This window comes from Dendrobates tinctorius, unplaced genomic scaffold, assembly GCF_039654945.1.
Source record: "Dendrobates tinctorius isolate UK_male_01 unplaced genomic scaffold, ASM3965494v1 ptg000001l, whole genome shotgun sequence".
In the NCBI taxonomy this organism is placed as follows: Eukaryota; Metazoa; Chordata; class Amphibia; order Anura; family Dendrobatidae; genus Dendrobates; species Dendrobates tinctorius.
Window position 1 is genome coordinate 11,429,120 of NW_027361669.1, and position 23,121 is coordinate 11,452,240.

The window sequence follows — 23,121 nt, forward strand, 5'->3', positions numbered from 1 at the left end:
GAGCATGCTCAGATAACACCTTATCCCAACACGTTCGCTCATCACTAATAACAATGATACAAAGTCCAGAAATAGAAGGCGAGCACCATCACAATAGTCCACACATCCGAACCAACATACGTGTATAAAAGAGACGCAGCCGGCAATACAACTGCTTTACCCTTAGGTGCACATTCAGGGAAAATAAGCTAATTCATATAGCAAAAAATAGTGGAAAAGAACGGAACTCACCGGGTAGTGTAGTCAAGGCTTTATTATAAAAGCATATCAGCGGGAGAACGGGTGCAAAAAGGAGATAGCAACGATGATCGTTTCACGCTGCAAAGTTGCTTCCACAGGTTATGGTGAGCTGCAGCCGGCCAAGGAGGAAATACCCACAACCAGAAGTCAGGACCCCTCCCACCGGTGCCGCTCACCTGCTGAGCAATCAACAAAATATATATGTACATAGTTCACATAAGTGAAAACAAAAATATAAATATATAATACATATAATAGTACCATAAATACAAAAGGAAAGAGAAAAAAACACAAGCCAGAAAATGGCGAAAAAATAATGATTTTTCAAAAAAAAAATTTTTACAAAGTTTTTTTTACAAAAATTTTTTTTCATATCACAAAAAAACAGACATATCAATCCTCTAATTGAGTCCCGTGCGCTCTCTAGCACGGGTTTGCATAATCCACCTGGCCTCTCGTTTCAGTAAGTTCCTATTCAGATCACCTCCCCGTGAGGATAGAGTAACCCTTTCTATACCAGCAAATGATAATGCATCGGGATTGCCACCGTGTGCTTCTCTCATATGGTTAATAAGTCTAGGAACCCCTTTGCCTGTTAAAATAGAATTGAAGTGCTCCCTAAACCTAACATAAAGAGGACGTATAGTTTTCCCTATATAAAAAAACTTACAAGGACAAAATAAAACATAAACAACATGAGTGGTTTTGCATGAAATAAAATCAGTGACATAATGATTTACCGATCCTATACGTAAACAATGGTCAAGAATATGATTAGAACAAAACGGGCACTGCCCACATCGATAATTACCTTTCGGGGGCATCAAATTGAGCCAATTACTATGTGGATTTTCCATGCGATTATGTACAAGAATATCCTTTAAACTGACACTTTTCCTACAAGCAGAAAGGGGTCCTCGCTCCACCACTTCTGATAAATCAGTATCGTGACTTAAAATGTGCCAATTTTTACGGATTGCAGACCTGACTGCCCCATCCATAGGACCAAAATCAAACGAAAAAACAAACCCCTTTTCATTCTTCTTGCAATTAACCCTTTTATTCGCCTCACCACTTGAGTTCTGATTAAACCTGGTCTGTGTTTTTTTAGCAGGTTTTCAGGGTACCCCCTCTTCAAAAATCTGCTATATAATTCTCGTGATTGGTCAACAAAGCCTTTCTTAGTATTATTTATACGTTTTAGTCTAAGAAACTGACTGTACGGTAAAGAATTTTTCATGTAAAAAGGGTGATAACTGTCATAGTGAAACACGGCGTTAGTGGATGATGTTTACGAAAAACTGAAGTAACGAGAGAACCCTCTCTAACTTCTAAAAAAAATCCAAACATTCAATTGAGGTGCCCCCATTTGGAAGTAAATGACATGTTGATGTCACCTAAATTGTTAAGATAATCCACAAAATTGTCAAATGTATCTGGGGGGCCGTCCCACACAATGAATACATCGTCCACATATCTAATATACATCTTGATGTGTTTCTTCAAAAAGACGTTTGAAAGTGAATAGATATGCCTGTTTTCAAAAACAGCCAAAAAAAGATTGGCGAAAGTGCACGCCACCGGTGTCCCCATCGCGGTCCCAAACTGCTGTAAGTACCAAGTATTCTGAAATTTAAATGCATTGTGTCTAAAAACAAAACAAATCCCCTCACATACAAAGTCAATGAATGCAGCATCTTTGTCCGTTGTGGCTAAAATTTCCCTTATCACATCTACCCCTAAATCCTGGGGAATCTTATTACAGACTTTCCATATCAATGGACACAAGAGAAAAACCAGGCTGCTATTCAAAATCATTGACAACTTTCAAAAAATCCTTAGTGTCCTTTATATAGGAGGAGATGTCGCCAAGAAGAGGATGAAGCAGCCAATCCATATACTGGGAGAGAGGTTCAGTAAGAGACCCTATCCCGGACACAATGGGTCGTCTGGGAGGGCAAGACATAGACTTATGTATTTTACGAATACAGTACAATAGGGTTTTTTGGGGAACTCCGGTAGCAAGCGTTCTGCTAATTTCTTGGGGATGACCCCTAATTCAACATATCTCCTGAGAAAAGAACGAAGATCATTTTTAAATTTTCCTCTGGGATCATTTTTAAGCTTCATGTAAGTATTAACCTCTGAAAGTTGTCTGGTGGCTTCATTCAAATAATGAATTGTTTTTTCGTGACATATTGGGCTTCATGTTAGTGGTAAATTGAGGTTGATAATTTTTGCGTTTATTTGTGAAAAAAATGGAAATTTGGCGAAAATGTTGAAAATTTCACAATTTTCAAATTTTGAATTTTTATTCTGTTAAACCAGAGAGTTATATGACACAAAATAGTTAATAAATAACATTTCCCACATGTCTACTTTACATCAGCACAATTTTGGAAACAAAATTTTTTATTGTTAGGAAGTTATAAGGGTTAAAAGTTGACCAGCGATTTCTCATTTTTACAACGAAATTTACAAAACCATTTTTTTTTAGGGACCACCTCACATTTGAAGTCACTTTGAGGTGTCTATATGGCAGAAAATACCTAAAAGTGACACCATTCTAAAAACTGAACCCCTCAAGCTACTCAAAACTCCATTCAAGGAGATTATTAACCCTTCAGGTGCTTCACAGGGACTAAAGCAACATGGAAGGAAAAAATGGACATTTTAATTTTTCCAACAAAAACTTTCTTTTAGCATCATTTTTTTCATTTTCACATGGGTAACAGGATAAAATGGATCCTAAAATTTGTTGGGGAATTTCTTCTGAGTACCCTGATACCTCATATGTGGTCATAAACCACTGTTTGGGTGCACGGCAGGGCTCAGAAGGGAAGGAGCGCCATTTGACTTTTTGAGTGGAAAATATGCTGGAATATTTATCGGTTACCATATCGCGTTTGGAAAGTCCCTGTGTGCCTAAACATTGGAGCTCACCCACAAGTGACCCCATTTTGGAAACTAGACCCTCCAAGGAACTTATCTAGATGCATAATTAGCACTTTGAACTCCCAGGTGCTTCACAAATTGATCCGAAGAAAAAAAAAGTACTTTTTTTTCACAAAAATTTTCTTTTAGCTGAAGGGTTTTTCATTTTCACATGGGCAACAGGGTAAAATGGATCCTAAAATTTGTTGGGAAATTTCTCCTGAGTACACCGATATCTCATATGTGGTCATAAACCACTGTTTGGGCGCACGGCAGGGCTCAGAAGGGAAGGAGCGCCATTTGACTTTTTGAATGGAAAATATGCTGGAATATTTAGCATTGCCATGTTGCGTTTGGAGAGTCCCTGTGTGCCTAAACATTGGAGCGCCCCCACAAGTGACCCCATTTTGGAAACTAGACCCTCCAAGGAACTTATGTAGATGCATAATGAGCACTTTGAACCCCCAGGTGCTTCACAAATTGATCCGTAGAAATAAAAAAGTACTTTTTTTCACAAAAATTTTCTTTTAGCCTCAGGTTTTTCATTTTCACATGGGCAACAGGGTAAAATGGATCCTAAAATTTGTTGGGAAATTTCTCCTGAGTACACTTATACCTCATATGTGGTCACAAACCACTGTTTGGGCACACGGCAGGGCCCGGAAGGGAAGGAGTGCCATTTGACTTTTTAATGAAAAATTAGCTCCAATCGTTAGCGGACACCATGTCGCGTTTGGAGAGCCCCTGTGTGCCTAAACATTGGAGCTCCCCCACAAGTGACCCCATTTTGGAAACTAGACCCCCGAAGGAACTTATCTAGATGTGTAGTGAGCACTTTGAATCCCCAAGTGCTTCACAGAAGATTATAACGCAGAGCAGAGAAAATACAAAAATATTTTTTTTCCTCAAAAATGATTTTTTAGCCCACTATTTTTTGTTTTCACAAGGCTAACAGGAGAAATTGGACCCCAAAAGTTATTGTCCAGTTTGTCCTGAGTACGCTGGTACCCCATATGTGGGGGTAAACCACTGTTTGGGCGCACGGTAGGGCTCAGAAGGGAAGGATCGCCATTTGACTTTTTGAATGAAAAATTAGCTCCATCATTAGTGGACACCATTTCGTGTTTGGAGAGCCCCTGCGTGCCTAAAATTTGGAGCTCCCACACAAATTCCCCCATTTTGGAAACTAGACCCCCCAAGGAACTTATCTAGATGGATAGTGAGCACTTTGAACCCTCAGGTGCTTCACAGAAGTTTATAATGCAGAGCTGTGAAAATAGAAATATTTTTTTTCCTCAAAAAATGATTTTTTAGCCCACAATTTTTTATTTTCACAAGGGTAACAGGAGAGATTGGACCCCAAAAGTTGTTGTACAGTTTGTCCTGAGTATGCTTGTACCCCATATGTGGGGGAGAACCACTGTTTGGGCACACGTCGGGGCTCGGAAGGGAAGTAGTGACGTTTTGAAATGTCGACTTGATGGAATGGTCTGCGGGCATCATGTTACGTTTGCAGAGCCCCTGATGCGCCTAAACAGTGGAAACCCCTGACTAGTGACCCCATTTTGAAAACTAGACCACCCAAGGAACTTATCTAGATGTGTGGTGAGCACTTTGAACCCCCAAGTTCTTCACAGAAGTTTATAACGCAAAGGCGTGAAAATAAAAAATATTTTTTTTTCTCAAAAAATGATTTTTTAGCCCACAATTTTTTATTTTCACAAGGGTAACTGGAGAGATTGGACCCCAAAAGATGTTGTACAGTTTGTCCTGAGTACGCTGGTACCCCATATGTGGGGGAACCACTGTTTGGGCACACGTCGGGGCTCGGAAGGGAAGTAGTGACGTTTTGAAATGTCGACTTGATGGAATGGTCTGCAGGTGTCATGTTACGTTTGCAGAGCCCCTGATGTGCCTAAACAGTGGAAACCCCTGACAAGTGACCCCTGTTATGAATGAGTCACCGTAGGAGGCAAAAACAGAAATACTAGCTAAGTCCAGAAAACCAGAGAAGTTGGCAGCTATTGGATTGCAGACCCCTGAACCTATCAACAACAACTAGCAGTAGCCGTGGGGGGTTCCTACGGTGCCCTAGACCCCTCGATCACAGCCAGAGAACTACATAGCCTAAAGACAGAAAGGGAAATGTAAACTGCCCCAGAGCAGACCCCAAAGCAATAGGCAGCCCCCAACATATAATGACGGTGAAGCAAGATGAAAAAACACTCACACAGATAGAAAGATAGGCTGAGCAAATGATGGTGCCCAAGCTAACTAAATAGGACAGGATAGAAAAGCTGCTGTCTGTAATCCGCCATAACCCTATCAAAACAAGAGCCAACAGCTGATAGGGAAAAAAGCCCTGAAGACGCTAGGCTTCAAAAAGACTATATCAGTACTCAGGTATTTTCTGAAGACAGAGCAAAAAGGAATTCAGCTCACCCCAGCAGGGAATGGCAGAAATCCAGAAAAACAAGGCAAAACAAAACCAAAACACAAATGCAAAAAGCAGAGCAGAAAACTTAGCTTTTGAGGAGCAGGAATCAGACTGGTCTCCTAGAATCCCTCAGAGAGATCTCCAGCAAGGCAGAAGGGCGTCGGCTGCCTTATATCCAGTCAGTAATTCCCATCACCCAGTCATCATCATCCTGCCCAGGTGCTTGGTAATGAGCCTCACTACCTTCCTTCACCAGAAGAGGGAGTTCATCAGACCTCAATGGTGAAGGGGAAAATTAACTCACAACAGTACCTCCCCCTTGAGGAGGGGTCACCGAACCCTCATCCATGCCACCAGGGCGATCAGGGTGAGCCCGATGAAAGACACGCACCAATCTTTTGGCATGAATATAAGAGGCAGAGACCCAGGAATTATCCTCCTGACCATAACCCTTCCACTTAACCAAATACTGGAGTCTCTGTCTAGCCAGACGGGAATCCAGTATCTTCTCTACCTCATATTCCATGTTACCTTCAACCAATACAGGGTCCGGAGGTGCCACCCCAGGAACTACTGGTTCAACAAACCTCTTCAACAAGGACTTATGAAACACATTATGGATTTTAAATGTGATAGGAAGAGCCAATCGAAAAGAGACCGGATTAATAATCTCCAAAATCTTGTAAGGTCCAATAAATCTAGGGTTAAGCTTAGGAGAAGCCACCTTCATAGCAATGTTTTTTGATGATAACCAAACCATATCACCAACCTTAAACTGGGGACCAATGGTCCTATGTCGGTTGGAAAACCGCTGGGCCTTTTCCTGGGTGAGAGATAACTTATCCACCACTTGGTCCCAGATCTGGTGCATTCTCTCCACCACAGTGTCAACACCTGGGCAGGCAGAAGGCTCCACCTGCCCTGAAGAAAATCGAGGATGAAACCCAAAGTTACAAAAAAAAGGTGACATCAAAGTGGCAAAACTAGCTCTATTATTTAAAGCAAATTCGGCCAAGGGCAAAAATGAAACCCAATCATCCTGATTAGCGGAAATAAAACATCTCAAATACGACTCCAAGGTCTGGTTTGTTCTCTCCGTCTGCCCATTGGTCTGAGGGTGAAAAGGAAGGACAACTGAATTCCCAGCTTGGAACAGAAAGTCCTCCAAAATCTAGACACAAACTGAACTCCTCTGTCAGATACAATGTTCTCAGGAATCCCGTGCAAGCGAACCACCTGTTGCAAAAACAGGGGCACCAACTCAGAGGAAGATGGCAACTTAGGGAGTGGTACAAGATGAACCATCTTAGAGAACCTATCACAAATCACCCAAATAACAGTCATTCTCTGAGAGACAGGCATATCAGAGATGAAATCCATTGAAATATGGGTCCATGGCCTCCTGGGGACCGGCAAAGGCATCAACAACCCACTAGAGCGAGAACAAGGTTTAGACCGGGAGCAAGTCCCACAGGACTGCACAAAATTCCTGACATCACGAGACATGGCGGGCCACCAAAAAGACCGACTCACCAGATCTCTAGTACCAAAAATACCTGGATGACCAGCCAATGCAGAGCAATGAACTTCAGACATCACTCTCTTCTTCCACTGGTCAGGAACATACAACTTTCCACTGGGACAACGCTCAGGTTTGTCCTCCTGGAACTCTTCCAGAGCACGTCTCAAATCGGGCAAGATGGCAGAAAGAACTACCTCTTCGCCTAAGATGGTAGCAGGCTTGGTCACCACAGGAGAATCAGCAAAGAAGCTCCTAGAGAGAGCGTCAGCCTTGACATTCTTAGTGCCAGGAAGAAAAGAGACCACAAAATCAAAACGTGTAAAAAACAAGGCCCACCTAGCCTGTCTAGGGTTCAAGCGTTTGGCCGACTCAAGGTAAATCAAATTCTTGTGGTCAGTGAGGACCACGACTTGATGTTTAGCTCCCTCCAAATAATGTCTCCACTCCTCAAATGCCAATTTCATGGCTGACAGTTCCCGATTCCCCACATCATAGTTACGTTCAGATGGAGAGAACTTTCGGGAAAAGAAAGCACAGGGATTCATTTTAGATGTTACAGGATCCTTTTGGGACAAAACAGCTCCTGCACCAATCTCAGAAGCGTCCACCTCTACTGGAACGGGAGTGAGACATCAGGTTGCCGCAAAACCGGGGCAGAAGTGAATCTTCGCTTCAGCTCCTGAAAGGAAGAAACAGCCTCTGGAGACCAATTCAACACATCAGCACCCTTCTTAGTCAGATCAGTCAATTGCTTGGCAATACTAGAAAATTTTGCTATAAATTTCCGATAAAAATTAGCAAAACCCAAAAACTTCTGGAGGGCCTTCAAAGAAGTGGGCTGAGCCCAAACATAAATGGCCTGTACCTTGGCCGGGTCCATTTCAATAGTTGACGGAGACAAAAAAATCCCAAAAAAGAAATCCTCTGTACCCCAAAAAGGCATTTCGATCCTTTGACATACAGGGAATTCTCCCTCAAGATCTGGAACACAGTCCGAACATGTTCCACATGAGAATCCCAATCCTTGGAGAAGATCAAAATATCATCCAGATAGATAATCAAAAATTTATCCACAAAGTCTCGGAAAATATCGTTCATGAAGCACTGGAAGACAGAAGGGGCATTAGTGAGCCCAAAAGGCATCACCAGGTACTCAAAATGTCCCTCCGGAGTATTAAACGCCGTCTTCCATTCATCCCAATGCTTAATGCGGATAAGATTATACGCCCCCCTGAGGTCAAGCTTGGTAAACCAGCAAGCTCCTTTAACTCTGGAGAATAGATCCGAAATCAGGGGTAACGGATACTGATATTTAATAGTAATTTTGTTGAGGGCATGATAATCAATACAAGGCCTTAATGAACCATCCTTTTTGGCCACGAAAAAAAACCCAGCACCTAATGGTGAAGAGGATGGTCTAATATGACCCTTCTCCAACGCCTCCTTAATATAGGATCGCATAGACTTGTGCTCGGGTACAGATAAATTGAAGAGCCGACCCTTGGGAAATTTACACCCCGGGCTCAGTTCAATTGCACAGTCATAACTCCTATGAGGAGGCAAAGATGCAGACTCATTGTCACTAAATACATCATAAAAATCCGCCAAATAGTCAGGAACATCATGCGACTGAGGAGAGGTGGAAAAAACCGGAGCCTCACTAAGGGCACACCGACAACCCCAACTCACCACAGACACAGATTTCCAATCCAAAACTGGATTATGAATTTGCAACCAGGGAAACCCCAGAACAATGGTATCATGCAAATTATGCAACACCAAAAATCTGCAATTTTCTTGATGGTCTGGGGAAACCCGCATTACCACCTGGGTCCAAAACTGAGGTTTATTTTTCGCCAAAGGAGTAGCATCTATCCCCCTCAAAGGGATAGGCATCCGCAGAGGTGTCATCGGAAATCCACAACGTTTAGCAAAATCCAAGTCCATTAGGTTCAGGGCTGCTCCCGAATCCACAAAAGCCTTGGCGGAAAATGTGGACAGGGAGCAGATCAGAGTAATTGCCAGAAGAAACTTAGGTTGAACACCACCCACAGAAAACGTGTGTGCAAAACGTTTCTCTCGTTTAGGACAGACAGAAATAATATGCGAGGCATCTCCACAAAAAAACACAGCTTATTACGCCTTCTGAACTCCTGACGTTGCTCTCTGGACAAAACTCCATCACATTGCATAGGTTCAGACACTTGTTCAACAGGTGGCAACACCTCTCGTGCAGTCCTGCGTTCACGTAAACGCCGATCAACCTGAAAGGCTAATGACATAGAATCGTCAAGACCAGAGGGAACAGGAAATCCCACCATAGTATCTTTTACGGCTTGTGACAAACCCTTCCGAAAGAGAGCTGCCAAGGCATTATCATTCCAGGTAGTAAGGACCACCCACTTTCGGAATTTTTGACAGTACAATTCTGCAGAATCTCGACCCTGGCTCAATGCCAACAGGGTCTTTTCAGCCTGATCAATAGCATTAGGTTCATCATACAACAACCCCAAGGCTTGAAAAAATGCATTCACATTAGTCAGAATAGGATCATCTGGTTTCAAAGAAAACGCCCAATCCTGGGGATCGCCACGCAGCAAAGAGATGACAATTTTAACCTGCTGTGCGGAGCTCCATGACGAGTTAGGCTTCAAGGCAAAAAATAATTTACAATTATTTTTGAAATTCAAAAATTTAGACCGATCCCCAAAAAACACATCAGGAGTAGGGATCTTTGGTTCAGCAGCATGTGAATGAGCAAGGTAGGTGGAAATTCCCCGCACTTCCGCAGCGAGCTGCTCCACACGATCAGACAATTGCTTTATCTCCATTGAGAGAAAAAAAAATTCCCCCTACGGCCTCAGAGATATAGAGCAAAAAATATACACACACTTTTTTTTTTTCTTTAACAATTCTTTCCTGCTATTGAGTACCCTAGGATCTGCGGTATGGCTGGTGATTCTGTTATGAATGAGTCACCGTAGGAGGCAAAAACAGAAATACTAGCTAAGTCCAGAAAACCAGAGAAGTTGGCAGCTATCGGATTGCAGACCCCTGAACCTATCAGCAACAACTAGCAGTAGCCGTGGGGGGTTCCTACGGTGCCCTAGACCCCTCGATCACAGCCGGAGAACTACATAGCCTAAAGACAGAAAGGGAAATGTAAACTGCCCCAGAGCAGACCCCAAAGCAATAGGCAGCCCCCAACATATAATGACGGTGAAGCAAGATGAAAAAACACACACAGATAGAAAGATAGGCTGAGCAAATGATGGGGCCCAAGCTAACTAAATAGGACAGGATAAAAAGCTGCTGTCTGTAATCCGCCAAAACTCTATCAAAACAAGAGCCAACAGCTGATAGGGAAAAAAGCCCTGAAGACGCTAGGCTTCAAAAAGACTATATCAGTACTCAGGTATTTTCTGAAGACAGAGCAAAAAGGAATTCAGCTCACCCCAGCAAGGAATAGCAGAAATCCAGAAAAACAAGGCAAAACAAAACCAAAACACAAATGCAAAAAGCAGAGCAGAAAACTTAGCTTTTGAGGAGCAGGAATCAGACTGGTCTCCTAGAATCCCCCAGAGAGATCACCAGCAAGGCAGAAGGGCGTCAGTAATTCCTGTCACCCAGTCATCATCATCCAGCCCAGGTGCTTGGTAATGAGCCTCACTACCTTCCTTCAACAGAAGAGGGAGTTCATCAGACCTCAATGGTGAAGAGGAAAATGAACTCACAACAGACCCCATTTTGGAAACTAGACCACCCAAGGAACTTATCTAGATGTGTGGTGAGCACTTTGAACCCCCAAGTTCTTCACAGAAGTTTATAATGCAAAGGCGTGAAAATAAAAAAAAAATTTTTTTCCTCAAAAAATGATTTTTTAGCCCACAATTTTTTATTTTCACAAGGGTAACAGGAGAGATTGGACCCCAAAAGTTGTCATACAGTTTGTCCTGAGTACGCTGGTACCCCATATGTGGGGGTTACCACTGTTTGGGCACACGTCAGGGCTCGGAAGGGAAGTAGTGAGGTATTGAAATGCCGACTTGATGGAATAGTCTGCAGGCGTCATGTTACGTTTGCAGAGCCTCTGATGTGCCTAAACAGTAGAAACCCCACACAAGTGACCCCATTTTGGAAACTAGACCCCCCAAGGAACTTATCCAGATGTGTGGTGAGCACTTCGAACCCCCGAGTGCTTCACAGAAGTTTATAACGCAGAGCCATGAAAATAAAAAATCATTTTTTTTCCACAAAAATAATTATTTTAGCCCCCAATTTTTTATCTTCCCAAGGTTAACAGTGGAAATTAGACCCCAAAAGGTGTTGTGCAATTTTTCCTGAGTATGCTGATACCCCATATGTGGTGGTAAACCACTGTTTGGGCACATTTCGGGGCTCGGAATGGAGGGAGCGCTGTTTGACTTTTAAAACGCAAAATTGGCTGGAATAAATGGTGGCGCCATGTCGCGTTCGGAGACCCTGTGATGTGCCTAAATGGTGGAAACCCCTCAATTCTAACTCCAACCCTAAACCCAACACACCCCTAACCCTAATCCCAACCCTAATAATCCTAACCACAACCCTAACCCCAACACACCCCTAACCATAATCCCAACTCTAAACCTAACTACAAGACTAACCCTAATCCCAACCCACCCCTAACCCTAATCTTAACCCTAATTCCAACCCTAATCACAACCCTAGCCCTAATCCCAACCCTAATTCCAGCCCTAACCCTAATTCCAGCCCTAACCCTAATTCCAGCCCTAACCCTAATTCCAACCCTAACCCTAATTCCAGCCCTAACCCTAATGCCAGTCCTAACCCTAATGCCAGCCCTAACCCTAATACCAACCCTAACCCTAATGGAAAAATAAAAATATTTTCTTTATTTTATTATATGTCCCTACCTATGGGGGTGATAAAGGGGGGTTTTATTTACTTTTTTTTTATTTTGATCACTGTGAGAGTTTCTCACAGTGATCAAAATAAATGAATGAATCTGCAGCCGGCGCACTGCGCATGCGCCCGCCATTTTCCAAGATGGCGGCGCCCATGACGCAGGACACCGGGACGGCCAGGAGCTACTGGAGGGACAGGAGGTACCGGGGACGGTGGGGGGGTATCAGATGGCTGGGGGGAGCGGAGGGAAGTGGGAGGGGACCTGATGATGACTGCGGCTGCCGATAGCTGCCGTCAGTTGTTGGCGGCAGCCGATTGGCGCCATCAGTCGGTGGGTGGGGGATCTGATTGCAGTCTCTAGCCATGGATATGTTGTAATATTTCACCAAATTTAATTGTTGAAATATTGCAATCATACTGCGCATGCACCCACCATTTTCAAAGATGGCGGCGCCCATGCAGGAGGGACGGCGGGACACCGGGAGCCGGAGCGGGACATGACAAGTACCGGGGAGGGTGAGGGGGGGATCGGACATCGGGGGGAGCGGAAGGAAGAAGAGGGGGGGCAGATCGTGACAGCAGCAGCCCATCGCTGCTGTCAGTCCGTGGCGGGGGCCGATCGCCCCTGCCAGCCGGTGTGGGGGGTTAAATTAGTGTCTCCAGCCATGTCCGATGCTACTGCAGCATCGGCCATGGCTGGATTGTATCGCTCTGATTGGCTGTTTCACTTTCAACAGCCAATCAGAGCGATCGTAGCCACGTGGGGGCTAAGCCACCCCCCTGTGGTGAAGCATAAAGGGTCCTTTGTGTGCGGGTCGGGTGACCTTTCATTAACCCCGGTCACCCGACCCGCAGGGGGGCTATTTATAGCATGACGCCTACGGGGGCGTCATGGGTCGTTTGGGCACGGCTTTTCATGATGCCTACGTAGGCATCATGGGTCGTGAAGGGGTTAAGTAATCTCAATATCCACATTTTTTTCAGGGCTATTGTCCTGCTTACCCCCATTTTGTTCCCTTTTTCAGCTTTACCCCTTAATACCCCCATTTTGCAGCATGAAAGATCGAGACCACGTTGACCTCTATTGGCTGTGATATGGTCTCATTATGCTGGGAATGGCCCAATAAACATGAACCTTTTCAGCCTACTAATCAGTCAACAGCTGTATGCTTTTTAGCTTTTTATTTGCTGGTTATTAAAAAATTAGTGGACTCCCCAAAAAAATTAATTAGGGTCCCCTCCATTTTTAATAAACAACTAAGGCAAAACAGACAGCTAAGGGCTGATATTAAAAAGCTGTGATGGGCCAGGGATATTGGCCCCTTCCCACACTAATAAAACTAGTCCTCAGCTGCATGCTAAATGGATAATCTATTACATGTGCTGATTCTTGTGCTTTGCCTCAGCTCTTCCTGATTGCTTTTGTGCAGTGGCAATTGGGGTAATCTCTAAGTATAATTCCAGCTGTTATCTGTAAAAAATCACAGCTTACATCAAACCCAGGGTTCGTAAGAGAGGTGTCTATGAAAAACCCCGATTAATAACACTGTAAATAAAAATAAAGAACACACAGATAAAAAACAAGGATTTTAAATATAAAAACAGACACCATCTTTCACCCATTTATTTACCAAAAAAAAACACCTGCAGGTCCAATGTAATGCACAAGATCTTGCGTAATCCACATCAATGTCCCAAGATGATCCCCGGTTCCAATACATACAGAGGCCACAGAGACATCATAAAACGTGACCTCTACCCATGTCTGCCATACACACACTAAGGGTGGTATGGAAGACACCACCTAAGGTTGGTATTAAACTACTCCAAAGGACCTGGCCCTTTAACCCACTGGGATTTAGCTTTCTCAGTGTGAACCGGCTATTTTCAAGTGGGCAGAAGGACGAGATCTCGCTGGCCACTTGGATTTAGCTTTCTCATTGTGAGCCGGCTATTTCAAAGTGGGCAGAATTACCAGATCTCCCTGGCCACTTGGATTTAGCTTTCTCATGGTGAGCAGGCTAAATCCAAGTGGGCAGAAGGACCTGGTCTTTTCGCTTACTAAGTCTGGTATTAAACCACTCCAAGGGACCTGGTCCTTTAGCCCACTGAGATTTAGCTTTTCACAGTGAGCAGGCTAAAACCAAGTGGCCAGAGGAACCTTGGTCTTCTGTCCACTTATAATAATAATAATAAATTTTATTTTTATAGCGCCGACATATTCCGCAGCACTTTACATTTCAGAGGGGATTTGTACAGACAATAGACATTCAGCATAACAATAATCACATACAGTAGATTATAACAAATACCAAGAGGAAAGAGGGCCCTGCTCGCAAGCTTACAGTCTATGAGGAAAGAGGTAGACACGAAAGGTGGGTGGTAACAGTTGCCCTGATTGTATGGACCAGCCATAATGTTAAGTGTGTAACAGTACAAACACAGAGGGCTAATGGATGCATAAAGCATGTGGGAACATGATGCGGGAAATCTGGTTATGGTAAAACTTTTGGCTGTGCCACACAGGGATAGATTAGGTTAATGTGTTGAGGCGATAGGCCAGTCGGAATAAATGCGTTTTCAGGGCACGCTTAAAATTCTGGGGATTGGGGACTAATCGTATTGACCTGGGAAGTACATTCCAAAGAATTGGCGCGGCACGTGTAAAGTCTTGGAGACGGGAGTGGGAGGTTCTGACTATTGAGGATGCTAACCTCAGGTCATCAGCAGAACGGAGGGCGCGGGTAGGGTGGTATACTGAAACAAGGGAGAAGATGTAAGGTGGTGCTGAGCTATGGAGGGCTTTGTGGATGAGGGTAATAAGTTTATACTGAATTCTGGAGTGGATGGGTAGCCAGTGTAATGACTGGCACAAGGTAGAGGCATCGGTGTAACGATTGGTGAGGAATATGATCCTGGCTGCAGATTGGAGAGGGGAGAGTTTGGTAAGAGGGAGACCAATTAGAAGAGAGTTACAATAGTCGAGACGAGAATGAATAAGAGAAACAGTAAGAGTTTTTGCAGAGTCAAAAGTAAGAAAAGGTCGAATTCTAGAAATGTTTTTGAGGTGCAGATGACAAGAGCGAGCCAGTGATCGAATGTGGGAGGCAAAGGAAAGCTCGGAATCAAGTATGACCCCAAGACAGCGGGCCTGTTGCTGGGGAGTAATAGTGGAACCACACACAGAAATGGCAATGTCGGGTATAGCTACATTAGTAGAGGGAGGAAACACAAGGAGTTCAGTCTTTGACAGGTTCAGTTTCAGATATAGTGAGGACATGATATTAGACACAGCGTTTAGACAATCGCCGGTGTTTTCTAGAAAGGCTGGCGTGATGTCAGGAGAAGAAGCGTATAATTGGGTGTCATCAGCATAGAGATGGTACTGGAAACCAAATCTACTGATTGTTTGACCAATAGGGGCAGTGTACAAGGAGAAGAGGAGGGGTCTAGAACCGATCCTTGAGGGACCCCAACAGTAAGGGGAAGGTGAGAGGAGGAGGAACCGGCAAAAGATACAGTAAAGGAGCGGTCGGAGAGATAGGAGGAGAACCATGAGAGAACGGTGTCCTTGAGGCCAATGGAACGGAGTCTAGTGAGGAGGAGCTGATGATCCACTGTGTCGAATGCTGCAGAGAGACCCAAGAGAATTAGCATGGAGTAATGACCATTTGATTTAGCTGTTAGCAGATCATTAGAGACTTTAGTGAGGGCAGTTTCAGTGGAGTGTAAAGAGCGGAAACCGGATTGGAGAGGGTCGAGAAGAGAGTTTTCTGAGAGATAGCGGATAAGACGGGAGTGGACCAGGCGTTCCAGGAGTTTAGAGATAAAGGGAAGATTAGAGACAGGTCTATAGTTAGCGGCACAGTTTTGGTCGAGGGATGTTTTTTAAGCGGTGGATGTATGATGGCATGCTTAAATGAGGAGGGAAAAATACCAGGAGAGAGAGGATAATATTTTAGTTAGGTGAGGGGTGACAGCAGGGGAAAGGGACTGGAGGAGATGTGACGGAAATGGGTCACTGGTGCAAGTGGTTGGGCGAGAAGATGCAAGGAGCCTGCTTACTTCTTCTGTGACTGGTTCAAAATCAGAGAGTGAGCTAGATGCAGTGGGGGAGGGAGGAGAATGCATGGTATGAGGTGATTGGAAGATAATTTCCTGTCGAATCTGGTCAATTTTTTCTTTTAAGTAATTGGCCAGATCGTCAGCTCGGAGCTCCGTGGTTGAGGCCTGTACTCTTGGGTTGAGTAGAGAATGAAAAGTGTCAAAGAGATGTTTCGGGTTATTGAACAGTGAGGTGATGAAGGTGTTGAAATAGGCTTGTTTGGAGAGGTGAAGGGCAGTGTTGTATGTTCTTAGCATAAACTTAAAATGGATGAAATCTTCGTGTAGATTGGAAATAGATGACTCTCACTGAGAAAGCTAAATCCAAGTGGGCAAAAGGACCAGGTCCCTTGGAGTGGTTTAACACCAGACTTAGTGGATGAAAGGAACAGGACCTTCTGCCCACTTGGATTTAGCTTGCTCACTGAGAAAAGCTAAATCCCAGTGGGTTAAAGGACAAGGTCCCTTGGAGAGGTTTAATACCAGACTTAGTAAGCTAAAAGACCAGGTCCTTCTGCCCACTTGGATTTAGCCTGCTCACTGTGAGAAAGCTAAACCCAAGTGGCCAGAGGGACCTGGTCCTTCTGCCCACTTGGAAATAGCTGACTCTCAATGAGAAAGCTAAATCCAAGTGGCAAGAGGGACCTCTGGTCCTTCTGCTCAATTGGAAATAGCCGACTCACACTGAGAAAGCTAAATCCAAGTGGTTTAAAGGGCCAGGTCCCTTGGAGAGGTTTAATACCAGACTTAGCGCTTAGTGGACAAAAGGACCAGGTTCTTCTGCCCACTTGAAAATAGCCAGCTCACACTGAGAAAACTAAATCCAAGTGGCCAGAGTGACCTGGTCCTTCTGCCCACTTGGAAATAGCCGGCTCACACTGAGAAAGCTAAATCCAAGTGGCCAGAGGGACCTGGTCCTTTAAACCACTTGGATTTAGCTTTCTCAGTGAGAACCGGCTATTTCCCAGTGGATAGAGGGACCTAATCATTTAATCCACTTGGATTTAGCTTTCTCAGTGTGAGCCGGCTATTTCCAAGTGGGTAGAAGGAGTCCCTCTGGCCACTTGGATTTAGCTTTCTCAGTGAGGGTCGGCTATTTCCAAGTGGGCAGAAGGACCAGGTCTTTTGGCTTACTAAGTTTGGTATTATACTACCCTAAAGGACCTGGCCTTTAGCCAACTGGGATTTTGCTTTCTCACAGAGAGCAGGCTAAATCCAAGTTGTCAGAAGGATCTGGTCCTTTAGGCGACTGGGATTTAGCTTTCTCACAGAGAGCAGGCTAAATCCAAGTTGTCAGAAGGATCTGGTTCTTTAGCTTTCCAGGTCTAGTATTAAAACACTCTCAGGGACCTGGCCCTTTAGCCAACTGGGATTTAGCTTTCTCACAGAGAGCTGGCTAAATCCCAGTTGGCAGAAGGACCTGGTCCTTTAGCCTGCTAGATCTAGTATTAAAACACAGGGACCTGGTCCTTTAGCCAACTGGGATTTAGCTTTCTCACAGAGAGCAGGCTAAATCCAAGTTGGCAGATGGACCTGGTCCTTTATGACTGAGATTTATCTTTCTCACAGAGAGCAGGCTAAATCCAAGTTGGCAGAAGGACCTGGTCCTATAGTCTGCTAGATCTAGTATTAAAACAGTCACAGGCACCTGGTCCTTTAGCCAACTGGGATTTAGCTTTCTCACAGAGAGCAGGCTAAATCCAAGTTGGCAGAAGTACCTGGTCCTTTAGCCTGCTAGATCTAGTATTAAAACACTCACAGGCACCTGGTACTTTAGCCAACTGGGATTTAGCTTTCTCACAGATAGCAGGCTAAATCCAAGTTGGCAGATTGACCTGTTCCTTTAGGCGACTGAGATTTATCTTTCTCACAGAAAGCAGGCTAAATCCAAGTTGGCAGAAGGACCGGGTCCTATAGTCTGCTAGATCTAGTATTAAAACACTCACAGGGACCTGGACCTTTAGTCAACTGGGATTTAGCTTTCTCACAGAGAGCAGGCTAAATCCAAGTTGGCAGAAGTACCTGGTCCTTTAGCCTGCTAGATCTAGTATTAAAACGCTCACAGGGACCTGGACCTTTAGCCAACTGGAATTTAGCTTTCTCACAGAGAGCAGGCTAAATCCCAGTGGGCAGAAGGACCTGGTCCTTTAGCCTGCTGGATCTATCAGGTCCAATAGATCTTTTTAATATTGTATGCAGTTTGTATTGTGAAATCTGGCGACAGATCTACTTTGATCCTACCTTGTCATATTGCACTCAGAGCTTAGAAATATCAAGAAATCTCAGCATTCAGAGAACTGCTAGATCTGCAGTAGATAAAACAGTGATGATATCAAAGCTGCAGTGAGTAGCCCAGTAAGTGATACATCGCTAGAATCAGACTCTGACGTTACATCATGCTGCTCTTATATGGGGTAGCACAAATCTGGGGACGGATTCCCTTAAAAAAAAAAAAAGTTTATGCCTGTAGTTGCCACTAGAGGGAGCATGCTGTATAATGTGTATACACTGAACTTAAAGGGGTTGTCCAGACCTCTAAAATGTATGACCCATCTACAGGACAGTTGGTGTCCAACACTTAAAATCTAAATTACTCAACTGTTATTGGCTATATAATTACCCAAAATCAGATTTGCAGGAAGCTCCTCTGTCACTTGCAAACTTACTACAACGTTTCTTTTAGGAATTTGCAAAAAATCTTGCAGACTTGACTAGATGAGAGGCTTAGGACTGGGATCTAAGCGGTAACATTTCTACTTGTGGAGAACGAGGAGCAAGGACAAGCAGCTATTCCAGTCTAAAGCCTCCTACTTAACCAAATCAGATCTCATACTTTGCACTGACGAGTGGCAACACACCAAACTATGTGTCTGCAAATAGAGATTCCGGATTGGCTTTTGTCCTAAGTCATGTGACAAGACTCATTAAAGGGTCGATATTGACTTTTAGGATTGCTGCTTCCAATAGGTGGTGCTAAAGTTTAAGTCCTCCTCCTCTCTGAAGACTCAATTTGCATCACACACCAGACTGACCTCCCAATGGGGTATAACCATGCACCATACTGGCATATATGCAGACTAACAGCAAACATAAACACCTGGTGTACCTCTCTTGCCACTCCTACCTTGTGTATGAAAAAGCTCTGTCGTTAATACTGTCCGGGTAGAGCTATCCAATAGCGCTATCCATGAAGAAAGTGAACAGGTAGAGCTATCCCATAGCTCTATTCCTAAAGGAAATGAATGGGTAGAGCTATCTGATAGCGCTATCCCTCAGTGTTCCTGAGCATAAGCTATTTCACATGGTTGAGCGCACTTGGGATCTGCCCCCAAGGCCCTGCCCATGCCCAATGTTTGGTCCGTAGACCGCGGCTAGGAGTTAGTCCCGCTTTTGACCTTCAGCACTCAGGAGAGGAAAAACCTCCAGTGGAGGAAACCTCTTGGGCACCATGGCTGAAAGGCTGCACTTCCCTTAAGCTGTAGATGTTCATTGATGAGAACAGAGACCGAACCCGGAATCTGCCTCGATGTGCAGTAGGACACCCACTTGTTCAGTGAGTGCATCTAGTTGCAGAAAGTCCAGTAATGTCATATCCAATGGTGGAGAACAGAGACCGAGCCCGGAATCTGCCTCATTGTGCAGTAGGACACCCACTTGTTCATTGAGTGCGTCTAGCTGCAGAAAGTCCAGTAATGTCTTATCCAATGGTGGAGAACAGAGACCGAGCCCGGAATCTGCCTCGTTGGGCAGTAGGACACCCACTTGTTCAGTGAGTGCATCTAGCTGCAGAAAGTCCAGTAATGTCATATCCAATGGTGGAGAACAGAAACCGAGCCTGGAATCTGCCTTGCAGTGCAGTAGGACACCCACTTGTTCAGTGAGTGCATCTAGCTGCAGAAAGTCCAGTAATGTCATATCCAGTGGTGGAGAACAGAGACCAAGCCTGGAATCTGCCTCTTATTGCTGATGTAAAGTTGTCGTCTCCAGCTGGATCCCATGTTCACTGTGGGTTCTAAGGGCCCACCAGAAATCAACTCCAGGGCTCCACGTTTCAGCTACATGTAAATGTGACATCATCCTCAATCACAAATTTGTACAACAATTAGCGACGAGGGAACGTGCTGGGATAAGGTGTTATCTGAGCATGCTCGGGTGCTAACCGAATATCTCAGGCATGCTCGAATAATATGTTTGAGTCCCCGTGGCTGCATGTCTTGTGGATGTTTGATAGCCCCATGCAGGGATTGACTAACAAACAGGGAATCCCTGCATGTGTTGTGCCTGTCGAACAGCGACAAGACACAGCCATATTTTTTGAGCACGCCGAAGACACTCGGATAGCACCCGAGCATGCTCAGATAACACCTTATCCCAAAATGTTCGCTCATCACTAATAACAATGATACAAAGTACAGAAATAGAAGGCGAGCACCATCACAATAGTCCACACATCCGAACCAACATACGTGTATAAAAGAGACGCAGCCGGCAATACAACTGCTTTACCCTTAGGTGCATATTCAGGGAAAATAAGCTAATTCATATAGCAAAAAATAGTGGAAAAGAACGGCACTCACCGGGTAGTGTAGTCAAGGCTTTATTATAAAAGCATATCAGCGGGAGAACGGGTGCAAAAAGGAGATAGCAACGACGATCGTTTCACGCTGCAAAGTTGCTTCCACAGGTTATGGTGAGCTGCAGCCGGCCAAGGAGGAAATACCCACAACCAGAAGTCAGGACCCCTCCCACCTGTGCCGCTCACCTGCTGAGCAATCAACAAAATATATATATACATAGTTCACATAAGTGAAAACAAAAATATAAATATATAATACATATAATAGTACCATAAATACAAAAGGAAAGAGAAAAAAACAAGCCAGAAAATGGCGAAAAAATAATGATTTTTCAAAAAAAAAAATTTTTACAAAGTTTTTTTTACAAAAAATTTTTTTCATATCACAAAAAAACAGACATATCAATCCTCTAATTGAGTCCCGTGCGCTCTATAGCACGGGTTTGCATAATCCACCTGGCCTCTCATTTCAGTAAATTCCTATTCAGATCACCTCCCCGTGAGGATAGAGTAACCCTTTCTATACCAGCAAATGATAATGCATCGGGATTGCCACCGTGTGCTTCTCTCATATGGTTAATAATTCTAGGAACCCCTTTGCCTGTTAAAATAGAATTGAAGTGCTCCCTAAACCTAACATAAAGAGGACGTATAGTTTTCCCTATATAAAAAACTTACAAGGACAAAATAAAACATAAACAACATGAGTGGTTTTGCATGAAATAAAATCAGTGACATAATGAGTTACGGCACCTATACGTAAACAACGGTCAAGAATGTGATGAGAACAAAAAGGACACTGCCCACATCGATAATTACCTTTCGGGGGCATCAAATTGAGCCAATTACTATGTGGATTTTCCATGCGATTATGTACAAGAATATCCTTTAAACAGACACTTTTCCTACAAGCAGAAAGGGGTCCTCGCTCCACCACTTCTGATAAATCAGTATCGTGACTTAAAATGTGCCAATTTTTACGGATTGCAGACCTGACTGCCCCATCCATAGGACCAAAATCAAACGAAAAAACAAACCCCTTTTCATTCTTCTTGCAATTAACCCTTTTATTCGCCTCACCACTTGAGTTCTGATTAAACCTGGTCTGTGTTTTTTTTTAGCAGGTTTTCAGGGTACCCCCTCTTCAAAAATCTGCTATATAATTCTCGTGATTGGTCAACAAAGCCTTTCTTAGTATTATTTATACGTTTTAGTCTAAGAAACTGACTGTACGGTAAAGAATTTTTCATGTAAAAAGGGTGATAACTGTCATAGTGAAACACGGCGTTAGTGGATGATGTTTACGAAAAACTGAAGTAACGAGAGAACCCTCTCTAACTTCTAAAAAAAATCCAAACATTCAATTGAGGTGCCCCCAAATTTGGAAGCAAATGACATGTTGATGTCACCTAAATTGTTAAGATAATCCACAAAATTGTCAAATGTATCTGGGGGGCCGTCCCACACAATGAATACATCGTCCACATATCTAATATACATCTTGATGTGTTTCTTCAAAAAGACGTTTGAAAGTGAATAGATATGCCTGTTTTCAAAAACAGCCAAAAAAAGATTGGCGAAAGTGCACGCCACCGGTGTCCCCATCGCGGTCCCAAACTGCTGTAAGTACCAAGTATTCTGAAATTTAAATGCATTGTGTCTAAAAACAAAACAAATCCCCTCACATACAAAGTCAATGAATGCAGCATCTTTGTCCGTTGTGGCTAAAATTTCCCTTATCACATCTACCCCTAAATCCTGGGGAATCTTATTACAGACTTTCCATATCAATGGACACAAGAGAAAAACCAGGCTGCTATTCAAAATCATTGACAACTTTCAAAAAATCCTTAGTGTCCTTTATATAGGAGGAGATGTCGCCAAGAAGAGGATGAAGCAGCCAATCCATATACTGGGAGAGAGGTTCAGTAAGAGACCCTATCCCGGACACAATGGGTCGGCTGGGAGGGCAAGACATAGACTTATGTATTTTACGAATACAGTACAATAGGGTTTTTTGGGGAACTCCGGTAGCAAGCGTTCTGCTAATTTCTTGGGGATGACCCCTAATTCAACATATCTCCTGAGAAAAGAACGAAGATCATTTTTAAATTTTCCTCTGGGATCATTTTTAAGCTTCATGTAAGTATTAACCTCTGAAAGTTGTCTGGTGGCTTCATTCAAATAATGAATTGTTTTTTCGTGACATATTGGGCTTCATGTTAGTGGTAAATTGAGGTTGATAATTTTTGCGTTTATTTGTGAAAAAAATGGAAATTTGGCGAAAATTTTGAAAATTTCACAATTTTCAAATTTTGAATTTTTATTCTGTTAAACCAGAGAGTTATATGACACAAAATAGTTAATAAATAACATTTCCCACATGTCTACTTTACATCAGCA